The 16,541-nt window shown below is 42.5% G+C and overlaps 1 protein-coding gene and 1 long non-coding RNA gene across 4 annotated transcripts in view; both read right to left on the reverse strand.

The window, feature by feature from the left end:
- The window catches only part of LOC127584315 (netrin receptor UNC5D-like), a 562,203-nt gene that overhangs the window by 511,565 nt on the left and 34,097 nt on the right, over window positions 1-16,541 (reverse strand). The window lies entirely within an intron of this gene.
- Window positions 3,651-6,645, reverse strand: LOC127584316 (uncharacterized). Its single transcript, XR_007958374.1, has 3 exons — window positions 6,518-6,645; window positions 5,750-5,923; window positions 3,651-5,011 (listed from the first exon to the last, which is right to left on the reverse strand). It is a non-coding gene; the product is annotated as an uncharacterized LOC127584316 (long non-coding RNA).

The following is a 16,541-nucleotide window of genomic DNA, read 5'->3' on the forward strand; positions in this document are numbered from 1 at the left end:
TACTGTGATGTGACCTTGCACCTTATTGTCTACCTGCAATGCACTTTCTCTGTAGCTCTGACACTTTACTCTGTACTGTTATTGTTTTTATCTGTACTACCTCAATGCACTCTGTACCAACTCAATGTAACTGCACTGTGTAATGAATTGGCCTGTATGATCGGTTTGCAAGATAAGTTTTTCACTGTACCTCGGTACAAGTGACAATAATAAACCAATACCAAAAAAAGGGCCTGTACCAGTGCTGTATGACAATGACTGAACAGTCATTACCAGTGAACAGGACGCAGAGGAACAGTAAGGAATGGTAGAGCACACCAAGGGGAATGAAGAAAGATTGCAGATGAGATTACAGAGGGATCAAGATGCTCTTGTGAACAAATTTGCAAAATGTTTACAAGCAAGTGCAGCAGGTAGTCAGGTAGACAAACGGCATATTGACCTATATTACTTGAGCGTTGGAGTTTAGAAACAAGAAAGTATTGTTACAAATGTACAGGCTACTGGGTGAGTCTGCACCTGGAGGACTATGCACAATTTTTCCTACCCATTTAAGACAGGATATATCAGCATTGGAGATGGTCCAAAAGAGATTCACTGGGCTAATTCTCAAGATGAGAGTGTTGTCCGATCCAGAGTGGCTCAAGAAATTAGATCTATATTCTTCAGAGTTTAGAAGAAAGATGATCTTGCTGAAACATAAGATCCTTAGGGAGCCTGACAAGGTAGATGTTGTTATTTCAACCATCTTGAATGAGCACACACAGTTAGAAAATTAGGGGGCAGTCACTGGAAACTGAGGTGCCAAGAAACTTCTTGCAGAGGGTTGTGAATCTCTGGGATTCTCTGCTCCAGAGGGTTGTGGAGGCCACATCATTGGGGATATTTAGAGGAAGCAGATGAATTTTTAAGTGATCAGGGAATTAAGGGCTCTGGGGAACGGAGGAGCTGAGCCCAGCATCGATCAGCCATGATCACACAAAATAGCAGGTCAGGTTTGAGGGGTCAGGTAGCCTGCTCCTTCTCCCAAGTTAGCATATGATATTCTTGTGCATTCTTGTCATCTTGGCAGAAAAAATGGAAGTTTAAAAATCGATCTGTTGGAATTATTCTCCAGGGTGTTGAATAGGACTTAAACTTTACAAAGGAAGGAAACATTCCCCCCCCCCCCCCCCATCTCCATTGAAGTTGCTCATTACACTGCACTGAATTAAGTAGAAATGCATTTTAAGCAGAAATCCTACTTATGGCAGATGGTGAGCTATTATAATGCGATCCAGTGCAGCAAAAATCAAAAAGCATTAAGCATTGTTTCTGCTTTAAAGAATGGGTAATGTTTCTGGCAATCTCCCAAATGCCAAAACATCACTACAATATATGCAAATAAATCAATTTACCTAAACTTGACATCAACAGCTGCTGTAATTTTGCACATTTATAATTTTCCCTTCCTTTTTTATATCCTGCCAATGCATGCAATTTTCTCCACTGGTGCTCAGTTATAATTATTTGCAGCTTTTAGCTGCTCCAATGCTGCATATATCTGCTGAACTTCAAGCAGAGAGAGTGCAGACTCAGTCTGCAAAGAACAGGTGGAGTCAAAAGGAAGAGCATGAGCGAAAAGGGAGACTGAACTGCTGACATCAGCATTGATTGAAACAAAGGTGGACATATTTAGTTTAATGCCAGATCGAAAACTAACAGGCAAGTATTACAGCCCGACCAATTCCATTCCATACCTCTATGCACAAAGACAGATAGCCCAATGAGTTAGAATGGGTTCACTTTAGACATAAAAACATGTCTGCCCCAATTGAGAATAGAACCAAGGTAATCAGCAATAAACCTAAGGATTGCATGAAAACACCCTTGCTCAGGTAGTGGTCAAGACTTAGCACTTGCTACCACAGGGATTTTTTTGTGATGAATAGCATCCAGGAGGGAAGCAAGGTCAGAACAGGAAAGAGAAAGGAATGCAAGACACGTTAATGGAGTTGGTTGGGAAATGATCAGAACAACCTCATGTGGAGCATATCACATTGACAGCTAGAAACAGTCCTTGCCAAGTGCTATGATTTTGTAATATACTGGGCTATTCCAGAATTGCTGGCTGCAATGTTATACCTGATGTCTTAGCAATGGGGAAGGCACATCCCTAGATTCTTCAACAAAATGGGAATTGCCTTACAGGAAGAAACAACGAAAACCATACAGCTACAATTAGCAAAGTCAGCCAGCAGCCTACCTAATTCAAGTAGTCCCATTTCAATCTCCCAGATGTAATTGAGATTTATGCACTGGAGTTCTCTCAAACAAGGTCTTAATTGAGTTAATTGGAACCTTTAATATGAATAAAGTTTCAAAAAAAAATGCTGCAAGTGAGTGGGAGAATGGGATGGAGAGATGCAAGTCTGGTGGGGCATACTACTGAATGATCAAATGCCAATATTCTATCCTGACAGCCCTTTGTTCAATACATCACTCTTGGATTTCAAGGATTACAGCAGCCAACTTTTATGCCCTTAATGTGAAACCCACAAGAACTCAGAACATTTTCACTGCTTTTTTTAAAAAAAAAATCACACACCAAAAATAAAACTTCATTCGGAAATTGGCCACTTTAATTCTTCATTTTCCTCATAAGACCAGAATTAGACCAGTTGGCCCATCAGATATATGGGTTATGAAGTTGTGGGCATGTTATGTTGGCGCCAGAAGTGTGGTGACACTTGCAGGCTGCCCCCAGAACACTCTACACAAAGGATGTATTTCACTGTTTCGATGTACATGTGACTAATAAAGACATCTTAATTCAATCATGGCTGATTTATTTTTCCCTCTCAACTCCATTCTCCTGCCTTTTCCCCGTAACCTTTGATGCCCTTACTAATCAAGAACCTGTCAACCTCCACTTTTTATATCCTTTATCTGAAAGATTTTTAAAGTACCATTTTGGGCACCAAATATATTAACCCATGGTGTTTGTAAAATATAATTATGTAATATTTAGCTTATATATTACTGGTGGACCTCATGTGATGGATTCTTCAATGTCGCATCTTCACAAAGGCATCAAGGCACTGATACTTGTATCAAAGGTGGTGGTGGTTCAAGTCCAAACTCCTGCCACAGACTGCTCTTGTTCCAGTCAGTTTTGATGCTACACTGTTACAAAGCAGACATCAATCTATAGTCCAGAAGAATCACAATACATCCTTACATACAGACAACACCATAGGTTTCTTTTTGTAAAGCTACATCTTTTTGTAGCTATTTTCTTCTCCCAACACACACCTCACTGTAATGCCAGTACATACAATTCACATATCTCTCTCACAGTGAGGAAAATCTGCAAATCCAGGTTAGAAACTGTGATATTGAATGCACCACCCGAGAGCTCTAAATTTAAGTCAAGATTTTAAGTTCTATCTGGCATAATTATCTACGAGTACCCTCACTATAGGGAGATTATACTGTGTCAACTTATGCTTCAAGGAAGAGTTTACTTCACTGCTTTAGTCTATGGAAAGGTCTAGCTGTCAATAATCACTATTTTCCGCAGTGGGTCCCTCCTCCCAACCAAGGAGAAGATATTTCCAGTTAACAAAGCAGTTTAAACAGTTTATTTTAAGTGAGACATGTTTAATTCTAATAAGTAATTCTTAACGACAACTTGTGTTTGGAAATCCTTGGTAAGTTACATGTACAATTCTTACAGGCTAAAAACCAACAAGTTGCATACAAACAAGTCGTCCGTCACAAAAACCAAAGGCTGAGGAATAAATTCTAGCTCTTCTTTCTGTAACCCCTTCTCTCTGTCATTCCCCCGACCCTGACAGCTTTCTAACATTTATACTGCTTTTTCACTTCATTGATATCATTGGCATGTGATGTTTTTTCCAACCACATTTTCAGGTAGCTGACTGGAGTGTTTAATGAAGCAATGGTGGATCCCCTTGTTCTCCTGTTTATGTTAAGAGGCTGAGCAGGGAGCATTGGTCAGAAGTTTACTTTAGCAAACAACAAACATCTTGAGCCTTGGACAATTTCTGCTGTTTTTGCAAAAGGGATTTTAGCTTAATGAGCAACCACTTCTTGACCTTTGGACAGGTCACGCTGCTCTGCTAAAAAAAACAGGTTAGCAACAAACCCGTTTTGGGGTCTGGAAAGTGAATACCTATCACAAAACCAGTTTTCAGAGTGCTCCGGTTCTTCCTGCAAGTTTTGGTGTTGTCTCCACTTTTGTACTGTTTATTTCTGTGTGTTAACTCAAATCAAGTTCTATTTCTTTTTCCCCAGTTGCTTATGTTCAGGATTTCACTTCCTGCAGTTTATTCTTGATCCGACTTGGACACAACTTCACCCCCAAACCTCCAACAGCAATCATTTGAACTGCACGAGTATTTGGGGCTCAGTCAGTACTCTCAACAATTATCTCTTCCACAATTGTTTCAACTATTATTCCCTTTATTTATGAGTAAATGGTACGAGATGATTTTGGACACAATTTGAAGTGCTTATGCAATTTTGCGCCAAAGCCTCACATTGTGGAATTGGACAGGGCACTTCCCATTGCCCTTCAACCTTGTACAGAAGCCACTTCCCCAGCGTGTTCCACACAAGATGACACCATCAATGTGCATAGCATTCACTAATTACTTAGCAACAGAAGCTGACCAAAAGAAAATGACTTACAACCTTTGTTAATAACTCACAGAACAACACAGCCTCACTTATCCAGTGACCTAGTGCTGTCTGTGTAGAATGTGAACATTCTCCCTGTGACCAGGTGGGTTTCTCCTGGATGTTCCTGTCTCCTTTCACATCCCAAAGGCCTGCTGGTAGGTTTATTGGCTACTGTAACCTGCCCCTGGTGTAGATGGGTGGCAGGAGAATCATGAGGAGTTGACAGACATGCAGGAGGGCATGCAAAAGAAAAGAGTGGTGGAATAGGACTGATGGGATTCTTCTGAGAGCTGGCATGATGTTTATGGGCTGAATGGTCTCTATGCTGTAAAAAAAAATTTGAAAAGTTGAAAAAAAAGTTACAACAAAGCACATCACAATGAAAACTGAGACCTGTTTGATTTAAAGTATATCCACCACTCCTAGGGCTAAGGATGTTAAGTGTTGAAAATCACCTTTAATGTCTAACTAAACAAAACCTGGGTGCCAGCAGCCCTTGATGCAGGCCGAGGCTGCCATAAACTTTTAACTACAGCTCACAAATCCCTCAATCTGTAACCCACGGTTACTGCTGATTGAAGGTCTCAGGTCCTTCAGCTACAATCTGTCCACTCCATCCTCAGGTGGACTGTGAGTGAGGTGGTTCCCCTGGGAAAACTGCATGCCATTAACCTCCTCTCCTCAAAACCACACCCTCCCCACCCCAAACATTTCTCCCATCATCCCCATTTTTGTGCAATCTGCCCATCGTGTCCCCCCCCCCCCCCCCCCCCCAAGGATTCTTGGATGCAGCCTCGAGCTGTGATGTAGAGGTCACATAGCAACGATGTGAACATTCATACTGGCCTCCATGGGGGGGGGGGAGAGATACCTGTGAAGTGAGGTCAGGTTTACTCTCTTGAAAGGGAGTAATGATTTCTTAATGCAATGGTCACAATATTGTTTTGATTACTTCTCAGGTAAAACAGTGCCTATCTGTGCACCAACACATGGAGCCAACCTAAATTTCTAAACACGTGCCTTGTTTGTAATCTTATGCAGTTACTGGAATGACTTCACTCACAGAACGTGTAATGTGGATCACATCTTCACTTAATTTCAAATTTCACGTGTGATTGTGGAAGTAGTAGATGTGACAAAGCATCCACGATGAAGCTCTGCTTGCAACTCCTGTGCCTGATTGGGAAAAAAACCTGTAGATGCTGGGATCTGCAAGAAAAACGCAATCAAGCAGCATCTGTGGAAAGAGAAACCAGTCAGTGTTTTAGGTCAGTGAGGGAGGGGGTAGGAGAGTGGTGCAAGACAAACGATTCACTTGCACTTCTTCCAATCTAGGGTACTGCATTCAGTGTTCACAATATAGCTTCCCCTACACTGGGGAAACTAAACACAAACTGGTGATCTCTGCTCAGTTTGCAGGAGCGATCCCGAGCTTCCCGTTGCATGTCACTAATTCTCAATCCCACTTCTATTTTCACCTGTTGATCTGTGACCTCCTCCACTGCCATAGAGAAACCCAATGTAAGCTAGAGGAACAACATCTCATCATCTGTATGGACACCTTGCAACCTTCTGGCATCAGTGAACTTTGCAACTTCAGCTAAACTGGTCTCATCATTTCCCATCATTGTGCTTCTGTCCCCCATTCTTTAGTGCCTTAGTGCCTTCCTCTTGGTCAGTACACATGCTCCTTATCACCTGATCTGCCTTAACCAATCCCCATGAAGTCTCTCGTCTCACACCTGACTCCTCCCTCAGCTCAGTTTTGAAAACTAACTTCGCGCCCCCCCCCCCCCCCCCCCCCCCCACCGTTCTGAGGAATGTCTCTGACCTGAACATTAACTGTAGTTTCTCTTTCTGCAGATGCTGCTTGACTGGCTGAGCTCTTCCAGCATTTCTGATTTTGTTCCCGTACCCTAGCGTATAGTTACGTTGCAACAGAAAGATAGTCCACCTTTGTATGCTTGATGCTGCTGCAGTGGGAATTGTTGATTTCAGACCTGATGTTTTCAGCTGTGGCATATGATCCATCTGGGGGGGGAGGGGGGGGGGTTTGGCACAGGGGAAGTCTGCCCCGTAAAAACTGGTGGAATCTCTCCACTCCAAAAGCTTCCTTCTCAAATTTGTCATAATTGTGCTCGGTCCCTGTGAGTGCGGGGAGGAAGATCGATAGTTTTGTTTGCCCATTAGGTGACTTATTACTGCAGCTACACAATAAACTGATGCAACACTTGCTTACTTCAACTAACTTGTAGTATCAGAATAAACATGGACAGCATCAACTGTTAAGCCTTTCCTGATTTCATTAAGTGCATTTTATTGCTGTGTGCTCTCTCAACGTGTTGCAATGGCACAAATCCCATATAATACCATCCCTAAGATCTACCTTAGCTCTGCTATATTTTCAAGCATTATATTTTTTCTTTAACTGGTTTCAGGCCATTGACATCAACCTTCAAACCAAGGTACGTGCTGATCATTGCAAAGGAGCGTATTTGCTTCATGTCAAGTTTACCTTGCTCCAATATAATATTTGAGAACTGCTCAGGAGATTGAGTCAGAGTCGTAAGTACAGAAATGGGCACTTCAATCCATTACGTCCACTCTCTTTGTCCATCTACACTAATCTCATTTACCCACATTAAGACCATATCCTTGCCTATTTAAGTGTCTGTCTAAATGCCTCTTAAACAGTTATCGCATCTGATTCCACCACCACCTCCGGCAGCACATTCCAAATATCAACCACTAAAAAAAACAACCTACCCTTCAGATGCCCTTTAAAACTCATTCCTCTCACCTTAAACCTCTGCCCTCGTTTCGATACCCTCCCCCGACCATGCAAACATCAGAAGGTTTTCTTCTTCTGTGCTTGTGGCAATCAATAGATCACCTTGGTTACACAAGCAATGATCCTCTTTGCAATACATTAACGACTATGGGTGGAAAATATTGAGCAATGATTTGACTCCATAGGATAACCGTGTCTTTGTGTGTGTTTTGCTGGTCGGACACTATTGACTCCCTTTATTGACTTATGTCAGCATGAGGGAGATTGTTTTGCAAATACAGTGCAGCCTCTTATATAACTCACCTAAGCGTATCACAGGTTTGGATATACCACAGGAATTACCATATTGTCCCAGATGGATAGGTTGTGTTCTCCAGCTTCATTCATTTTATTAGTTTGTATTAGGACTACAAAAAGAGATTAATTGATTAAGTGACTGGGCAAACTTGTGGCAAATGGATCTTGCTGTAGGTAAATGTGGAGAATTGGGAATTGGTGCCTGTGGGACCACTGCCCCAGTGAGTCAATGTTGGGAGACCTGTCACTCAGAGGGTCAGCATGTGGATCTGTATCCCAGTGAGAGTCTGTATGAGATCCGTGCTCCAGCGAGAATTAATGTCTGTGAAAGCAAATCCCAGGGAGAGTTGGTGTACGTGGCTCCCATCACCTAGGGAGAGTCGATGTGTTTTTATTCCAGGGTCACAGAGGGGTAGTAATATTCCCAGCAGAATGTAACAGACCTTCCTTTGTGGAAGTCTCTCTGAAATGGGAGCACTGAGGTGGGAGCAACAGATTCCGGAAAAGTGTCAGCAATCCAGCACCAGAGATTTGTTCTGCAAATTGTGGTTGACGTTAGGGAAGTCTGTTCGAACTATTTGTGTGTAATGTGCATGTAATCCAAAATTAGGTTAATGTTAGTTATATATTGTCTATAACATGGGTGTTAAGTTGTCCCTTGACACCTTAGTTACATCAATGTTGCACAGTATCTTTGATCCTGCTAATTCCACAAAAAAAGTATTACAATAGCGGATATTGTTCATTGCACTTAATTTGATTCATAACAACTTTACTTGTCTGCCACAGCCACTATTGGCATGATCTCATCACACTGGTTCATTTTCATAAGCTTACAATTATGATCCCACTTACCCAGTTCCTTTACAACTTGACACTTTCAAACATTCTGTATTTGGAATAAACTGCCTCTGCATTGGTCCTTTCCAAATGTGCACATTGTACCCTATTGTGCCAGTGTAGCTGCTTTTGAACACATCCTCACAGCTTTCGAACCATTCCTCCAATTTAACTTGAGTGTTCTCAGCTCATCCTTTTCCCCAGCAATTGCCCCCAATGATGGGGGGGCTGTACCTACTGTCCAAAGTGTACATTACACACTCCATTTAATCTAACATCCAAATCCTCACCAGATGCATCTTTCAGTTTGTCAGTGGTATCTGACTCATTAATGAACAGTCTTTCTGAGCATTAATTCACAGGTCACTGTACAGCTTGCTAAATCACCTTTCCTCAAAAGTTTGTCTGTTTGCTGCCCTTATTGCTCATAGTATTGAGATTATACAATGCCAGTTTCTCATTGTCCAAATGAACTTCCAATCTATGAAGTACTCCATTCTGTTATAATTTTGAATTGTCATTTAAATTGGTTTTGTTGCTTTTCTTGGGTCTGCAGGCTGTTGAAATGCGACTTTTTGGCAGTCAAAACACTTGGCTAAACTAAACTGTGTAATGCCAGCAACTGAGAACTGGTCTCACCACGTTTCAGACTACTTTCTTGCCATAGACTGTGGTACAGCATTCTGATGTGAACTGCAGCTCCACCTGTCACTTGTGGTGGATGACATTCTCCAGCATTCTTGCATGTCATTTCTATTGACACTCAAATTCAAAATCACAGATTTAGTGTGCTCAATGACTTCTACTTAATTAGTTCACCTACCAGTCCACACACACACAAACCCATCCTGTAAAACATGACAAAAAAGGCACCAAATTGCAATGCAACAAACTCAGTGAAACAAACTCACCAGCAGTCAGATTCCACTTCTGGCACTTTTACAGCTTGCAACTATTTCTAATACCTTCAGATTCAGTTTCTGCACATGAAGACATCTTTCGCCTTGTGTAGCACAAGATGATTTGTTACCTTGTCACATGCACCTGGCCCATCTCCATCAGGAATATTGCTTTTATATGCTGACGTATCACATTCTTTTGGACTCTCAATACCACCTTCACCTTGAACATGTCCATTTGTTGATGTAGAAACTGAATAGTTTGCAGTCTCTGTCACACACACACACACACACACACACACACACAGGCTCCTGCCTTTGCTTTTGGTCCTTCCCAAATAAGCACATTGTGCCCTATTATGCCAGCATAACTACTTTTGAACACATCCTTATGCCTTTTCAACAATTCTTCCAATTCCATCTTCTCACAGCTACCATCGGGCAGGGAGGTACAGAAGCCTGAAGTCCCACACCACCAGGTTCAAGAACAGCTACTTCTCTTCTTAGACCAACCAGCACAACCTTAATCACTACAGTTCAGCAATACTATGACTGCTTTGATCACTTGGCACTAAAATGGACTTTGTTTCTTTTTGTTCTAATTGTGCTTTCTTGTAAAAATTGTGTACAATTTATGTTTAATTTATGTTTTTCTTATGAATGATGCGTTTCTGATGCTGTGCCTGTGATGCTGCTGCAGCAAGTAAGTTTTTCATTGCACCTGTGCACACATACTTGTGCATATGACAAAACACTCAACTTTGAGGTAGCCATTTTGCATTGCTGCTATCCACAGCGACACGTTTAAACTATGAAAGCTCAGCAGAGTCAAGACCACTGACCCTGGCCATGCACACCCATTATTACACCAGGAAGCTCTTAAGCAAATGAGACTCCATCCTAGCAGTCACAGGAAAACACTGCAAAAAGTTGAACTCATCTAAAACTTGCCAAGTAAGAGTTGTCAATGTTCCTCAATTCTGAAATAAATACTTGTAATCCCATTCTTGTCACTAACTTGTCTTCATAAAGGCATTGAGATAAAGTATGCATGCACCAAAAGAGACAGCAATTTATTTGAAAAGCTAAATCTATATATGTAGATTCTTCAAACACCTGCTGCAGACTATGTGTATCTGAGTCATTGTTACTTTGCTACAGAGCAAAAGACACCACACCATTTTTCCATCCAACAGGATTGCAACACAAATACTTAGACAGCAAACAGTGGGCGTCACAGTGATGCAGCCAGAAGAGCCACTGCCCCACAGCTCCAGTGACCCAGGTTCAAAGCTGATACATGGAATTTGCACATTCTCCCTTTGACTGTGTGGGTTTCCTCTGGATGCTCTGTTTCCTCCCACAGCCCAAAGATGTGCAGGTTGGTGGGGTTAATTGGCCACTGCAAATTGTCCCCATTGTGCACATGGGTGGTGAAATCTGGTGGGCATTGATGGGAATGTGGGGAGAATAATGAGTGGGATTGATGTAAATGGGTGCGTGATGGACAGTGGCCAAAGCGACTAGTTTGGCACTGTACAGATCTATTATGCACCATCATACAATTTTGGAAAAGGTTTTCTGAACTAAAATAAAAAAAATCAAACTTATTTTCCAAACAAGTATAAATTTTGTCATCAGCCTTGAATCTTGCCTTCCCTGCTGCTCCCAGACCTCAGAGACCTTCAGATGTTTGCTGCCTTTGCTCACAGCCAATAGTGTACACATGGATCTGTTGAAACAGCAAACAGGGACCTGTCTGTCTTCTCAGGTGGATCAATAAAATGATTTTGAAGATGTGCAATATTTAGTTCTTAACCAATGGGGCTGAAGAATAAATTATTTGACGTGGATATAAAACATCACCGTGCACCGATCAACTGCTTTATTAGGCAGACAGTAGTTGATCCAGAGGTTGGAAAGATGCACTGTATTAGCTTCTGAAGTTCAGTTCTGCTGGCTTGTATGGCATGAACTTCAGAAGCAGATACAAGGGCACTGTAGTGTGCATTTAGAGTGATGACTTGGCTTGAATTTCTGGGAGGTTTCCTCTTATTGACTGAATGACTGGTTAATATAACTTTGCTGGGGAGAAAAAGAAAAATAACATGAACTAAAATCAATGAACAGAGAGAAATTGCAAACAAATCTGGCTTCCATGCTTATTTTTGTATAAATGCCAGCCTTTAAATTGTTGGGAATACCACAGCTTTTGCCAGGGAACAGCTCATTCTCGTTTTCAGAACGAACATAAAATGTTCTGCAATTGCTGGTATGATGCTGATTGAAATGCAGTCAGCTCAAAAGGGATGCAACAAGCAATCTACATCTTTGGAAAATGGATTCATGGCCTGAGATTCACAATGGAAGGAAATTTTGGCAACATCAGTCAAAACAGAGACAGGACGGCAGCATAAAAATGTGAAGAATCTAATGGGTACGTAACCCTAACAGCTGATTGAGAACAACTCCTCTTTAGGCAAAGTCTCAATTTTAAAATTCTCCTCTGTTGAAGTTCGTCCAAGTTCCTGCTCCTTCTCAACTCTTAACTTCTTCCAGCCCCAAGTCCACCAATTGCTGCACTCCTCCAATTCCAGCTTCTCGTGCATTCCAGAATTTAATCACTCCATCTTTGGTGAACTTGCCTCCTTTAGCTACTTGGGTCTTGAATTCTCTCTCAATTGTCCCATTTTTCTCTCCGCCTTTCACTCTTTTCCACCTCGTCTTGCTCTCTTCCTCCTGCCTCTCCCTCTTGCTTCCCTCGGCTTTCCCCTCCCTCTCTCTTTAGCCCTGCCAAACCTCCTCCCTTCCTTTCTTTTAAGATTCTTCCTTTACGCTTTTGGTCACCTGCCTCAGTATCTCCACAAAAGGCTCAGTGTCAAATTTTACTTGACAACACTCCTATGACCCGCTTTCAGATTTTTGATGAAGCTGCTGTTTAAAAAGAAGTTGTATTACTTGAGATGGACATTTAACTCAGCAGTGCAGGTGAATCAGTGCAGGGTAAGAAAAAAAAAATCATCATATTTGCCTAATCCAGGAAAGATGACTCAAATTAAATTTCTGACAGTGAAGAGCAAGCAAACATCAATCATGCATTCGCAAGAGCATTTTAATTAATTCAGGCTACATGAAAGCTCAAAAATTGCTGCGTCTCACAGTTGTTCCAGGATCTAACAGCTCTATCCTGAAGCATATCGTCTCTGACAACTTCTCAACTCTGCCTCAGGATCTCCAGGCTTGTAACAGTCATATTTTGCCTGCAATGAGCGTTACAAGGTGGTGTCTCACCACAACACGTGGTTGACTCACTTCCTAACCTGTAATTTCTCCAGGAATAATGTCTTCACTGTTGCTCACTGACAGAAATGAAATCACTTCCACCGGAGATGAGTGGTGTGCTGCATTTGTCTGCATCAGTGAACAAGTCCAGGCCTGCCACAGAGCAAGGCCACACAAGACCAGAATTGATGTTTGGGCTGATCTCAGTCACAACATGGTGTAATTGCCTTCAGCTGCTAGGCTGGAGAGTGTATTTATGTTCCTCTATATATCTGTTGATGCACATCAGCCATCAATTGTCTCCCATCGCTAATTTACCCTGAACTCAGGGCCCTGTTGGGTAATTTACAGAGGACCATTAAGAGTCTGTGGTCACATCGAGCATCTTCCTTTCCCTGAAGGACAATCATGGGTAAGACGGGCTTGTAGAACCATCAGAAGCTTCATGATCATTGTTACTTTGGTTACCTGTTTAAAAATCCAGATTATATCTGCCTTATGTCTTAAGATCACTGGTCCAAGTCTCAGGATGCATCCAGTAACTTACTTGCTGTTTTTGCATGATTATACCGGTCTACACAGAAAAGAGCGAAAGAGAGCACGAGAGCGCGAAAAGGAAAGAGTGAGCGAGAGCAAGCGAGAGAAAAGCAAAGAGCAAGAGAGCGAAAAGGAGAGAGAAAAAGAGAAGATATAGGGAGGGTGGGGGGGGAAAATAAAAAAAAAAATCAGGGAAAACAGAAAAAGCAGGATGTAAAAGAGAGAAAGCAAAATGGGAACAAAGGCAGAAACATAGACACAAGGGAGGTAGAGCCATACGTTCTTGATTGCTGGTCACTCTGCCAACATTCTGTTGGGGTGAGCCACTTGGCAGTGGCTTTGTGCCCTGCCAGCAGAGTCTGTGCGAGCCACCACTTATACCCCATGTACAGAGTGAGCTGTTGGACAGGTGACTATGAAGCTGGTAAAGCCCACGCAGTTTTCCCCTCTTTGACTGCTGCATGGAAAAGAACATTGATGAATGCCTTTGGTGCTGGTCAATGAGTTCCAAGGATTGAGGTTAAATGGCCAAATCTTCTTGCAAACAAGATCAAAAATACAAGCCATGCTTATCTCCCACCCCCCCCCCCCCCAAGTACCTTCACCCAAGGTCTAACCAACAAAGAGGCATGCGTGAACAATACCCATGTACTCATTCAGAAGAAATATAACGGCAAAATAAGTGTGGTATCTTTTCAAATCTGGCAACTATTGTCTGGCTTGGTTACAAAAGCTTTCCTTCTGCTACTCAATGCAGAGACATTTTGTACATTAGCTTGAGAAGGAAGTGCAACTACAAACTCTTCCTTCAACAAAATATGTTCTCCAACTGACAAATGGGTGGTGTGGGTGAAATGGAAATCTCCAGTGTGAACCAGGAGCAGCAAACTGAACAGGGAATTCACCACAGAACTAATCCTATTCCTCAACAACCATCCTCCTAACGGTTTCTGAATTATGAAGCCTGAAGACCCACACTCAACAATTCAGAAACAACTTCTCCCCCTCCACCATCAGATTTCAGAACAGTCCATGAGCACTACCTCGCTGTTTCTTTTATTTTGGCACTATTTATTTACTTTTGTTAATTTATAGTAATTTTATGCCTTTGCACGGTACCAGGTGATCTCAGCAGCTATGTTTGTCTCCACTGCCAGTCTCACTGGTCTGACCCCCAGCACAAATCAACTTTCACTAACAGTTTCCTCTGCAACAGCACCATTTAAATTGGCCACCATTCAATCCGCAGCACACTGCGCCCTCACTTCCTAATCTACGCACTGCTCAGACGCAGCCTTTCTTGCATCTTCAGTCATTTTGCTGCACTTCAAATAGTTTCCCAACAGGGATTTCTATTAAGGAGCAGGAGTAGGCCACTCAGCCCCTCAAACCTGCCCTGTCATTTAATATGATTGTGGCTGATCTACCCCAAGCCTCATCTCCTTGTGCTAGTTCCCCATAACCCTCAATCCCCTGATCTTTCAGAAATGTATCTACTTCCTCTTTAAATGCCCACTATAATCTCACCTCCATGACCCTCCAGTGATTCACTACTCTCTGCAAGAAGAGTAACACCTTCTTGCTGGTGGCACAGTGGACAATGGACACCAGAGATGTCACAGAGGCAACACGAGAGCAGACAGTGAGGGGCTCACTCAGAACTTCATCCTCCAACAGTTTACAGGGACACAAAGAGGTAGTGGTGCAGAAAGTACAGCTGCTGCCTCACTGCTCCAGTGACCCAGGTTCAATCCTGACCTCCAGTACTGGGAGTGTGGAATTTGCACCTTCTCCCAGTGACTGCAGGGGTTTCCTCCCACATGCCAAAGATGTGCAGGTTGGCAAATTAAATTGGCCACTGTATACTGCCCTGAGCGTAAGTGAGTGGTAGAATCTGGGCAGAGTAAATCAGCATGAGATGGAGTAAGTTACAAGGAAATAAGTCGTGGAAGGGGATAGACGGGAATGAGCAGTGCCAGCACAGACTCGATGGGCTGAATGACTTCCTTTCATGCCAAAATATGAAATAAATGTGTGAGCAGCTAAGCCTCACTAAGAAGCAAGGTCACCAAGATAATCCTCAGTTAGAGTGATGACTTCAAGTAAATGCTGGACTGCCCTGCTTGAGACTGTAAAGGTCACCTGCACTCACAGCTCCTTGGCCTCAGGATTGCTCCAGGTGACTGCTGCTACTGTCTGCCACCTCTCAACTTGCTGCTCACTACAGGGAGTTCATCCAAGCTCCCTTCTCAAAGATAGACGACTGTCTCCTTTCTCTTCCCTCCACAGGAGGAAGAATTTGCTACCACTGCAGGTTTCCCCAAAGTTCTGGCGCTCATACAGTGCACATGTACCATTATTCCTCAGAAAGACCCTCTGTCCTAACCTCCTGCTATAGCCCTCGAGGGATTCCCCCCAGCCCCAGTGCACAAAGAACAAGTCCCTTGTGGCTAATACTCTCCACCAGTCTGTCAAGATCCCACAAGAACCCCCTACCTCTTCTCTCCTATTACTGCAAGATCCATTCTTGAAGCAGCATTACTCTCCAGTGGCATGAAGAGTGCTGTGCTGATGGTACGTGTTCCCACGTGCAGACTCCAAGGCAGCTGTCATGGTTCAGAGAAGTGGAGGCTGAAAACGACACCCGTTTACACTGGGACAACAAAATGCTGTTCTGGGAACCTTCTGTCAGAAGAACACTGTGGGACTATTAAAAATAACATTAGGGTGACACTCTGCTGAGTTAGTGCTAGTGAAAAGTAGGAGAAGGATTTCAAGGCTAAAGTTTTCCTTATTAGCTTCTTGAGTTGAGTAATAAGCCCCAAAGGAGGCAACAGCAAATCCACTCAGATTTCTTTTTACTTTCAAATGACAGAAAGAAAAAGAATGAAAAATTGCATGCCAGATACAGGTTCCCCAATTAGCGTTTACCACAGCAGCAAGCAGCAGCACTATGCAGAAGTGGAATTAATGAACTCCATGAATTTGAGGCACAGAAATTTCTCAGTACAATGGTAAACACTACTGCAGCATCACTCCTGCTTTTATACAGATATTAATAAAAAAAACCTACAGAATATTTTACTAATATTGGTATGCACCTGAAATAGGTGGGCAAACACCATTCAATAATCCAGCTGCCAGGCCAGATCACTTGATTTTGACATTACTCTCGATAAATCTGGAATGACTCTATTAATGCAAGATGG

Source organism: Pristis pectinata, chromosome 29 (assembly GCF_009764475.1).
Source record: "Pristis pectinata isolate sPriPec2 chromosome 29, sPriPec2.1.pri, whole genome shotgun sequence".
In the NCBI taxonomy this organism is placed as follows: domain Eukaryota; kingdom Metazoa; phylum Chordata; class Chondrichthyes; order Rhinopristiformes; family Pristidae; genus Pristis; species Pristis pectinata.